Genomic DNA, 9269 nt, shown 5'->3' with positions numbered 1-9269 from the left:
CGAAGCAGAAGGTGTCATCACCACTGCAGGAAGACTTGAAGAGGAACACAAGAGGCTTCAGGAGGAAGCAGAAAGCAAGCACGCAGAAGCTGTCATCACCGTGAGTCAAGCTGCAAGGGCTGTTGCACCCAGTCACCCTCGTGGGTGACTTATGTCATGGAACGTATGTGCAACTCCGTTGACCCTCCTAGACCTCTCAGCAGCTTTCAATGTCATCAGCCTTGGCATCCTTTTGGGCCGACTGGCTGGTTTAGAGCTTGAGAGCATGACGTTATGGTGGCTGGGAAAAGCAGAGTGCCATAGATGCAGAGAAACGGTGGGAGCAACCAGCTGGAGAACCACCAAGAGAAGGAGGCTCAGAGCCCAGGGATTAGTGGTGGTGGTGGTGGTGGGGAACAACAATGAGTGGCCAGAGGGAGAAGACGAGGAAGAGTTGGTGTTGGAAGCTGAGGAGGTAGCAAGGTTTAGTGAGCTGGTAGAGTCTCAGGCAGAGAGAAGTCCAGAATTAGGACAGAAAGATGGCCCTTGTGGTCTCTTCCAACTCTATGATTCTATGATTCTATGATTCTAAGATGAAGCAGAAGAGCAGGGAAAGGGAGACCAAGAGGCAGAGATGAGCCAGGCTAGTGTAGAGTCACAAGTTCCCCTCCTCTCCACTTTTGACTCCCAGAAGCAGAAGAGGGGTGAAACAGGCGGAGCAAAGGCAAACTGCTTGAAGACATAGGCTCCGATTGCTTGGGAAAAGGAGGAAGGGACATAGATAGCTGTGGAGAGGCAGGGGCTTTCAGTCTTGCCAACTGATTTAATGGGGCAAGACCACCGGAAATGAGCTGCTGTCATAGGAGTCAACTCCTGGGAGCCAAGGGGTCTTTGTCTCTCCCCCCCCCCAAGCTATAGCAATGGATCCAGAAGTAGCCCCTAGCTATGTAAAGGGCAACCAAAGCAGTTTCTGTGCCAGATCTGGGCCTAAACCCTGATTGAAACGGATCTAGAAGGTCAGCTTTCTCCAAAAGCATCAGGATCTTATCCACAACAGAGATGTTTTAAATTTAATTTTTTAAATTTAAATTTATTATTTCTACCCTGCCCATCTGGCTGGGTCTCCCCAGCCACTCTGGGCGATTTCCAACTGAAGGTTAAAAATACATTAAAACATCACTTATTAAAAACTTCCCTAATGAGGGCCACCTTCAGATGTCTTAAATTTAGATGTCTTAAATGTAGCAAATAAATGTTTGCTACACTCCCCTACTGACACAGCTGGTTTGATCAAATGTAGCATTTTAATCCTGAACCTTGTCTATCTGTTTTTGGGATCAACACCCCGGCCACTTTTGCATTTGCTCAAGAAGCGAAGTTGAGGAAGCTTGGCCGAAAATCAGGAGATGCTTTTAAGTTCAGCTGTGCATGCGTTAAAATCTTTAGTTTAAGAATGGTTTAGGGCAGCTGTGCCCAACCTGGTGCCCTCCAAATGCTTTAGACAGCAACTCCCATCAGAATTATAGTCCAAACAGATCAGGAGGTCCTAGGATGGGGGAGGCGGGTTTAAGATACAGGAAGACTTTTGCTCTTCGTGCAGAGTTCTGATGGATGAGGTTTTCTCTGGTCTTTCTGTGCTGTAGTTCTAGATTCTTATAAACGCCCACATACACTTTCCAAGTAGTGTGAAAAACAGCAATTTGGGTGGACGTTCTGCAGATACGAAGCAAAAACCCTCCTGTCAAGGCATAGCTCAGATTTGCCGTTGCAGCTGATCTGGGGCCAGCTGCGGTGCTATTTTAGCCGGTCCCTGGCAGCCAAATGGATTCAGGGTCTTTTAGCAGCAAGAGAAAAAGTGTGCAGTGAATGTCAGGGAAATGCTAAAGTCTCTTTTCCCAGCCTCCCCCGATTCCTTCCCGATTGAGATCTGACCCTTGGGAACGAAGCGATTTGGAGACGGATTTAACAGGCTGGACTAGACTTGCATCTGGTTTTGATTACTGCACATTTCACGTGGTCCCAAGAATTGTGTCACTGCTGGGCAATGTTTTGCAGCAGAATTTCCAGGGAACTGTACCTGGGAGCAGAGACCTGAGGCAGGGGCTTGCGTCTTCTTGGTAGGGAAAGGAAACAAGCAAATCTCACCACTTCCGTTTATAGTGTTCCTTACAGAAGCATCTTTCATTCTGTCCCCCTCGTTAAGACCCTAATATGCAATGCTAGCTTTCTCCATGCCTAAGGAGAGTGTATTTTTAATGTCTGGAGTGTTAGAAAATTCTACATAGCTCAGTAATGTAAAAAGAGAGATAATTCCAGAAATGTCTTGCATTCATCTGTTTCCTTGCGAAGGGACTTAAGAATCACCAGTGCTTTTTTTTCTGGGGGAACTCACTACATAGTTAGTTAGTTAGTTAGTTAGTTAGTTAGTTAGTTAGTTAGTTAAGGTAAAGGGGTAAAGGGACCTCTGACCATTAGGTCCAGCCGTGGCTGACTCTAGGGTTGCGGCGCTCTTTATTGGCCGAGGGAGCCGGCGTACAGTTTCCGGGTCATGTGGCCAGCATGACTAAGCCGCTTCTGGCAAACCAGAGCAGCGCATGGAAACGCCGTTTACCTTCCCACCGGAGAGGTACCTATTTATCTACTTGCACTTTGACGTGCTTTCGAACTGCTAGGTTGGCAGGAGCAGGGACCGAGCAACGGGAGCTCACCCCGTGGTGGGGATTCGAACCGCTGACCTTCTGATTGGCAAGTCCTAGGCTCTGTGGTTTAACCCACAGCGCCACCCGCATCCCAGTTAGTTAGTTAGTTAGTTAGTTAGTTAGTTAGTTAGTTAGTTTGTTGCAGGCCCAATCGTAGTGCCACCCCCACCCCTGGCAGTGGCTAAATGTGAGTAATAAACTCAAGCAGACAATGACTTGGCTTAGAAATGGCCACAACTTTATTGATTACAGATACAGGTGAATTTTTGGCTCAGGCTTTGGATGTATATCCATTCCAACCCCCCCTCACAAAAAAATAAATTATTTAATTACTTTTTAAAACAACAACAACAACCCTGAGAATCCCCTTTATGGATGAGATCCACCTTTATGGATGAGAGAGGTCCAACGGGACCACAAGGCACAAACGGGACACAAATGTAATGACCCCCCCAGCTGTAGTTTGTTCCCTGAGCTATCCTGCCTCTGTACATGGAGGTTCCATTTAGCTAATTCGGCTAAAAGCTGCAGAAGTTTTCTGTTCTCCACAAATTTAAACGCTTTGTTGAATGCAAGCATCTACTCTGTACAACAAACACGGGTGCCGTCCTTCCTAGTATTACATTTGGCAGGCCGCTGATGACAGGGGCATGTGCCTCCATGCCTTGGTAGGGAACATGGGGTGCAGTCCCATGGCAAAATTCGAACCCCTGACTCCCATTTAGAAAGAAATGATAAACAACTGGGGCAAAGTCTCCTCCCTGTACTGACATTTTATGGCGAAGCTACCCAATTGCTACAAGAAGCATCGCAACGCAGGCAAGGGTGCCTGAGGTAAGATCTGTTCCTATGGTTTAATTCTGTGGAAAAAAAATTCAAATGATCCAGGTGTTTTCGTTTGGCTGCTTTCGACTCTTAAAGGGGAGGGTGGGAGCCCTCAGTCCTGGAGGCCAAATGTGCTTCTCCAGGCCTCGATCTGGCCCTCAGCACTCTTTCCAGGCCATGTCCCACATTGGCTCTGCTCCAAATATTTTGGTCTGGCCAAAATGTGTCCTGGAAATGTGCTAAGGCCTCTTGCTTCTCTGGCTGGATGATGGAGAGGGTCTGGATTTATGTTGCGAGTGCAGAGAACCTTCTGATTTCTGCATGGCAGGAATAGGGCTTCCTGTATGTAGTTTGAAATATACTCGGAGTCGAGAGTGGATTTCATGCTCTTTATTCAGCTCATAGTGGTGAGGAGGAATGGAAGTTCCCCCAGAATGTCTGCTTTATATACATTATTTACACAATGGGCCCCACGTGATTGGCTAATTCCAGGATTCTCCTGTAGGCCAATCAGGTTCTGGATTCACTCCCATCTGGAGCTGGATTGGGTGGCTCCTGCGGACCAATCAGGCTGCTGCATTCTGAATCCTATTGTTCTAGGACCAATCAGACTGCTGCATTTTGAATCCTATTGTTCTAGGACCAATCAGATTGCTGCATTTTGGATCCTATTCAACTCAGTACATAACACCCACCTTCTCTCCGTGCTCACTTCCACCACCCACACCACACCTCCCACCACGACAGTGGCAGCAGCTTTGGCGGCAGCAGAGAGGGGTTGACAAGAGCGTCGCACCCACCCGCCACCTCCGGTCCAGCAGTGAAATGCCTCCCCCACGCACAAGGGTTCCGCTCCACGAAGGTTCCGCTGCTATGTAATAACCTGCAGTTTCCTAAGAGTATATATTTGAAGTAGATAATTAGATGAGCAAATTAAATGAATCTGGATATGCCGAAGATAATTAAAGAAGAAATTTAAGGAACCACAGAAAGAGGGGGAAGGAAGTGAAAGCTTTGAAATGTTAAATTGATGGTAAAACTAATGAAATTTATAAACTTGAAAAGTATAAATAAAATAAAAACTTTTTTTAAAAAAAGTTTCTGCTGCTAAGTTGCAAGCGCCAGTTGCAAGCAGTGGCTCCTTCTCCCATCTCAGAGCTGGAGAGGGAAAACGGGACATTCCTGGATGAAATCAGAAGCCAGGATTGCTTCTGTAATTCCGTGAACGCCCCGGGGAATTAGGGATGCTTGGAGGGTATGCTTTAGCCTTTTTCCACAATTGCCTCTGGCCTTGAACTCCGCTGGCATCCTGCAGCCCTTGGAAGATGATCTGGGAGAGAATGTGGGCCATAATCCACAGCCAGCTTAGCCAACGGTCAATGGCAAAATGGGAGTTGTAGTCCAATGACATCTGAGGACCAAATTTGAAGATCATTGCTCTAGATCCATCTACTATACCTCTTTGTTCCAGGCAAACCTATTAGAGTTTTCTTCTTTAAAACCTCAGTGACCAGGCTTTTAGGTGCATTGGTAGGAACAAAGTAGGTAGCTGCCAGGAAACAGTAAGAGCATTAAAGGCAAAGAAGAAGAGAAGAAGAAGAGTTTGGATTTGATATCCCGCTTTATCACTACCCGAAGGAGTCTCAAAGCAGCTAACATTCTCCTTTCCCTTCCTCCCCCATAACAAACACTCTGTGAGGTGAGTGGGGCTGAGAGAATTCAGAGAAGTGTGACTGGCCCAAGGTCACCCAGCAGCTGCATGTGGAGGAGCAGAGACGTGAACCCAGTTCACCAGATTACAAATCTACCACTCTTAACCACTACACCACACTGGCATTGAAGGACCTGTAATATGCCCCTTCAGCATCAGCCTTGGGCCTGCCATGGCAGTGGAGGTTGGCAGGTGCCCTGACTAGGGTTGGGCGAAATCTGATTTTCAACACCGCAATTCATCACATTGTGATATTAAGGGACGTGGGTGGCGCTGTGGGTTAAACCACAGATACTAGGACTTGCTGATCAGAAGGTCGGCGGTTCGAATCCCCGCGATGGGATGAGCTCCCATTGCTCGGTCCCTGCTCCTGCCAACCTAGCAGTTCGAAAGCACGTCAAAGTGCAAGTAGATCAATAGGTACCGCTCCGGCGGGAAGGTAAACGGCGTTTCCGTGCGCTGCTCTGGTTCGCCAGAAGCGGCTTTATCATGCTGGCCACATGACCGGAAGCTGTCTGCGGACAAACACTGGCTCCCTCGGCCTATAGAGTGAGATGAGCGCACAACCCCAGAGTCGGTCATGACTGGACCTAATGGTCTGGGGTACCTTTACTTTACTTTACTTTATTGTGATATACTGTTAGGTCACAACAGTGCTTTTATCTAAAAAAATGTTTAGGGGTACTCTCATTTTGACGATTCACCATGCTAGAGAAGAAACTAAAAATGTTTACAATTTTAGTTTCTTCTCCCGTTAGAGTCACAAAATGTTTAGGGGTATGCGTACCCCTGCATCCCCCCAGAAAAAACACAGTGGACCATGATGTCTGAAATAAGGATGGAGCTATGTTGACGCATTGGCTGGCTTCACGGCTTTCCTTGCATCGTGATTTTTGCCAGCGCCCGCTCTTGTGATTCGCTGCCTTCTGAATGAGGCAGGGGGATGTTGAGACAGTAGAGTTAATACGGGCTGCAGGTGTCAAGAAAAGCATTGGCTAGCTTAATGGTTTTCCCCATGTTGTGATTTTTGCATAGCGCGCGCGCACACACACACACACACACCATGATTTGTGATATATTGCCAGGTCAAAAATTATGGAACTGATATCACAATATAGACTTCAAACCAGTTTGGACAATATATAGATGTATCGTCCTGACCACATATATCCTTCTACCTACCTTGCCATGATGATGATGATGATGATGATGATGATGATGATGATAATGATAATAATAATAATAATAATAATAATAATAATAATAATAATAATTTATTATTTGTACCCCACCCATCTGGCTGGGTTTCCCCAGCCACTCTGGGCGGCTTCCACAAAGACCAAAAATACACTAAGATGTCACACATCTTCTGAATGTCAGGTAGTTGTTTATCTCTTTGACATCTGATGGGAGAGCGTTCCACAGGGAGGGCGCCACTACCGAGAAGGCCCTCTGCCTGGTTCCCTGTAGCTTTGCTTCTCACAATGAGGGAACCGCCAGAAGGCCCTCGGCGCTGGACCTTAGCGTCCGGGCAGAACAATGGGGGTGGAGACGCTCCTTCAGGTTTGCTTCAGGTATACATGAGTAGAATATATGCTGTGAAACATGGCAAAAGTGGCCCATCTTAGAAAACTGGCCAGCAACAACCCAGATGCACACAGGTGAGAAAACCCAAGCAGGTGGGTGGAGACAGCAACATTTTCCAGAGCATCAGCCAAGCCGCCCAGCTCATGCGTTTCATTGGTGGGAACGAATCTCTGGGCTGGATGAAGCTTGCTAAGGCCTGATCCAGCAGCAATGCTCTTCATACCATCCTTTTAAAATACCATTTTTTGTGTGGTGGTGTGTGTGTTTTTGCAGTGACTCCCTGCCACAGCTGTAAAAAGGCAAGGTTACAGTTTTATGCACACATCAAAGGCTCGCAAAAGCCTCCTGCCTTCGCCTCTGGCCACTGTGAGACAGATGCAATTCTCCCTCGACCTCTTCACTACCTTCTATGGTAACAAGAAGGAACCTTCTGTGATGAGGAAATTCCTTACGAGGGAACCAAAACTCTTCACAGCAGCGGCAGATATGGATGTTTGTACCTTGTGTACAAGCAGCTGCTACAAGGAACAACAACAACAACAATGACTGTGTAGCAGTCACAGTAGTAGATAAAATCAGCAGAAATAAGTAGTAAAACTTTGTGAGTTTCTATCACTTCAGCTGCGAGCTGAAGTTATATATTTGAATATTTTCCCTCACCCAACACTGGATGAAACATCATTTTTTAGCATCTCAGAGAGAAAATGGCTTCATTTTGCTACCTTTCTGTCTGGAGGGGTATCTTCCCATGAGGGACTGTTTAAGGGTGTGGTTCCTCCACCTCCAGCACCTTAAATTTGAGAGGAAGTAAGTCCTAATGAATTCAAGTAAGGCAAGTTAGGTTAGGGTTGCTGCTTGCAGCTGGTTTTCTTCTCCATCCTCATCCCTTTTTCTTTTTGTGCTGTGTCTTTTACATTGGAAGCTTGAGGGGTGGTGCTTAGTTTTTCACTGATCTTATGTAAGCTGCTGTGGGAGTCTTTTCGGCCTCAAAGGAAGACACAAACCTGCAAACACATATCTCATTCCTGTATTGCGGAAAGGGACAGAGAATCTTGGGGTGAGAGATCTTTCCCAACTATTACATCACTATCCTGCCCTTCTTTTATGGAACTGGAATATGCATAGTTTTATCCTCACCATATCCCCATGCCAGGGCCAGCCCAAGACATTTTGGCCCCTGAAGTGAACCACAAAATGGCGCCCCCTCTCCCCACCAGGGAAGAAGGTGTGAGTGAAGATCTACATCAGGAACAAGGGAGAAATAAAGATCTTCTTTGGGACTGCTCCCTCTGGATCCTACTGCCTGAGGCAGTTGCCTCACCTTGCCTCATGGGTGGGCCGTGCAGTAGGTCGAGCTGAGAGATAGTGGCCGGTGCAAGGGAGCACAGCGAGCATCATCATGGCGGACACTGACCATCCTCTTCAGAGGCAAACAGGCTGAGATTTGAACCCAGGTGACCTAGCTCAAAGCTCAATTTCTTTACTGGTTCTCTCCCCTCCAGTAGGACAATCTTGTCCTTCTTTGAAATGCTGGGATCCCCACACCTACAGCCTCCTCCCCACCTCACAATCCCTCGAGGCTTTAAAGTTGCCATCCTGATTTCCAGGGCATGCAAAAGAGCTGAGAGCAACAGACATCTGTACAGTCATACCTCGGGTTAAAGATGCTTCAGGTTGCTTTTTTTGGGTTACGGACGCGCCAAAACCCGGAAGTACAGTGGTACCTCAGGTTAAGTACTTAATTCGTTCTGGAGGTCCATACTTAACCTGAAACTGTTCTTAACCTGAAGCACCACTTTAGCTAATGGGGCCTCCTGCTGCCGCCACGCCGCCGAAGCACGATTTCTGTTCTCATCCTGAAGCAAAGTTCTTAACCTGAAGCACTATTTCTGGGTTAGCGGAGTCTGTAACCTGAAGCGTATGTAACCTGAAGCGTATGTAACCCGAGGTACCACTGTACTGGAATGGGTTACTTCCAGGTTTTGGCAGTCGTGCATGCGCAGAAGTGGCGAGTCTCAACCCTCGCGTGTGCACTCGCGGTGCTGAGGGTTTTGTGAATGCTGCGGGTTGTGAACATGCTTCCTGCACAGATCACGTTCTCAACCCGAGTGTCCACTGTACACTTCTGGCAAACAATAACACTAGCAAACCAAGAGCGGCATTCTTTGTGCTGAAATACACAGCCTCCCCCAGGAAGCAGTTCAGAGCTGAGAGGCAATCCCTCCAAAAGGACAATGCACCAGCACTGACCTCGGCCTTCCGTTCAGAGCGCCAGAACTCTGACATCTCTCTAATCCTCTCTCTTAGCAGCACACCAAACAGAGCAGAGCAAACAATCCTTCGCAAAACCACAAACCAAACACGCTCTGCTACCAATGCAAGTCTTGTGCCGACCCAGACACTCCTTGTTGTTGATGTCATCACCTGAGAACAAGCCAACGGGGGTGGGTAGCAGAAAAATTATTGAG

The sequence above is a fragment of the Podarcis gaigeae genome (genome assembly GCF_964106915.1).
Source record: "Podarcis gaigeae genome assembly, chromosome: 17".
Taxonomy (NCBI): Eukaryota; Metazoa; Chordata; class Lepidosauria; order Squamata; family Lacertidae; genus Podarcis; species Podarcis gaigeae.
This window is presented reverse-complemented; position numbering follows the sequence as displayed.